This window comes from Drosophila grimshawi, unplaced genomic scaffold (assembly GCF_018153295.1).
Source record: "Drosophila grimshawi isolate 15287-2541.00 unplaced genomic scaffold, ASM1815329v1 contig_311, whole genome shotgun sequence".
Lineage (NCBI taxonomy): Eukaryota > Metazoa > Arthropoda > Insecta > Diptera > Drosophilidae > Drosophila > Drosophila grimshawi.
Window position 1 is genome coordinate 28,990,169 of NW_025063098.1, and position 1,920 is coordinate 28,992,088.

Here is a 1,920-nt window from a genome sequence, read left to right on the forward strand (position 1 = left end):
CATTAAAATACTCTTAAATATGCATTCCCCTGGCTGTCTGCACTTAAATGTTGCAGTCGAGCTCATGTCAACAACTGTTAAATGGCTCGTGCTTTTAAATGCACTTAAAATAAGTGGATCAACCAGACATGCGGCAATTAACAAACTCACAATCTGAATAACAGTCTTTAATGTATCATTTCAGAGATCAATTCAAAGCTGGAACCGGTTAAATTATTAAAAGACGGCATCGATTACAACAAAAAAATGTAAGCCAAATCATAAACTTTATCGGAATATCATACGAAATTCGAGTCAGTTTGACACACGAATATTTATTTAAAATCGAATATTAAAAATAAAATTAATTTCCTTCATTCACCAACTCCTTAGGCGACTATCTTTAAGGAAGCTACTATACTGAAATATTCACATTAAATCAGGCAGATAGATGATTATTGAATTGTCTCCCATTAAGCTCTCCAAAAAAAGTCCTAGTGCAGTTGGTGTATATGTATCATGAGCTGTAGTACCAATTTCCTTTGGCTTATACCGTGGCAGGACAAAATGGACCACTTTTTTCACTTGAGGGTCTGCGCGTTGCATGCTGCACAGTGCAACCAGCCGCAAACTGTGGCGAATGCGTTTGCATAAATTGGCTGCGGCATAAAGAACCAAGTGGATAGAAGAAAAAATTCAATTTGGATTTTGGCACAAGTGGCAGTTTTTTTTCTTTCTTTATTTTTTTGTGTGTTGCATGCAGCGGCTCGCCATTGTCATGAGTGGCAGGGAAACGGCTCGAAATGAATTCGCCACTAAGCTCGAAGCCTGCGCCAACATAAACAGAAAGCTAAGCTTCAAGCAGCAAATGCTGCTGTTGGAGTTACGCCCACAACTTGTGACCAATTTTATGGTTTACAACTGAAACTGAGCCTGAGCCAGAGCCTGAGGCTAAAGTCGAAACTGACGATGAAACTGGGGATGAAGCTGAGGCATTTTTTCCAATTTTAGTCTATCGAATCAAGAATGGAAAAAATGTAAATGGAACAAGTGAGAATTGTTATTTTAGGCACTCAAAAGATTACATACCCTTTCAGAACAGAGATATAGTAATCTAATTTTGATAGTTTTTTTCAAATTGTTATAGCAGGATTCCACTATGCCCAACATTTCGAACATTCACATTCTTTACATTTCGCGATTCCATTATGAGTCTGCGTTGGGTGCCAAAATTACCGCTTGATATAGATGAAACAGCTAATCGGTAAGGTTTTATTTGTCTTTAGAAATAATTAATTTAAAAAAGCAATTAATAAAAATATAAATATAATATTCTATTTCAGCATATTTGAGACATGCTGGAAAGACTGATAAATAAATGTATCAAAGAAAACTTAAAAAAATGCATAATTAGTTGAATGGCAAAAAATAAGTGGTAATGAAACCAATATTTTGCCGAAAAACAGTTCCTATTATTTTGAATACTTCATAAGGATTGCCCCACTAAATATAAGAAACCATATTCACATTTTTATTTCATTAGTATTTTAAGAATATGGGAACTATCAGAATAATTTTTGAATGAAAGAAAAAACTTGCCTTTTTGGCCTTATATATTTAGCTATGGCAAAGTTTAATGTTTTAGAATAAAATATATTAATTTAATATATTCCTAACATTAAAGAAAATCAAATTTTCTTTGAATGAACTTTAAGACAAGTTATACTTGTTAGACAATGGTGTAGAAACAACCATACTGTATATGCTCATTTATCATCTTCGACGTTACACACCCTATGAAAAAAAATGAATACCTTCTTGCTGGAGTACAAAAAGTAGTTGAATATGCATGCCTTCAAATGGGGGACTGAGATGTGAACATATGCAGGTGGACGGCCATGTGGGGGGCTTGGTTTGGGCTCTTTGACGCAAGGGATCACA

At 34.8% G+C, this 1,920-nt stretch overlaps 1 long non-coding RNA gene across 3 annotated transcripts; it reads left to right on the forward strand.

The window, feature by feature from the left end:
- Positions 1 to 693: 693 nt before the first annotated feature.
- Positions 694 to 1,393, forward strand: LOC116806009. Of its 3 annotated transcripts, none has more exons than XR_006246664.1 (3): positions 694 to 1,029; positions 1,107 to 1,243; positions 1,323 to 1,393. It is a non-coding gene; the product is annotated as an uncharacterized LOC116806009 (long non-coding RNA). The 3 variants fall into 3 exon arrangements; XR_004365493.1 differs by having other exon boundaries at positions 1,127 to 1,243; XR_006246665.1 differs by having other exon boundaries at positions 1,130 to 1,243.
- Positions 1,394 to 1,920: the final 527 nt, after the last annotated feature.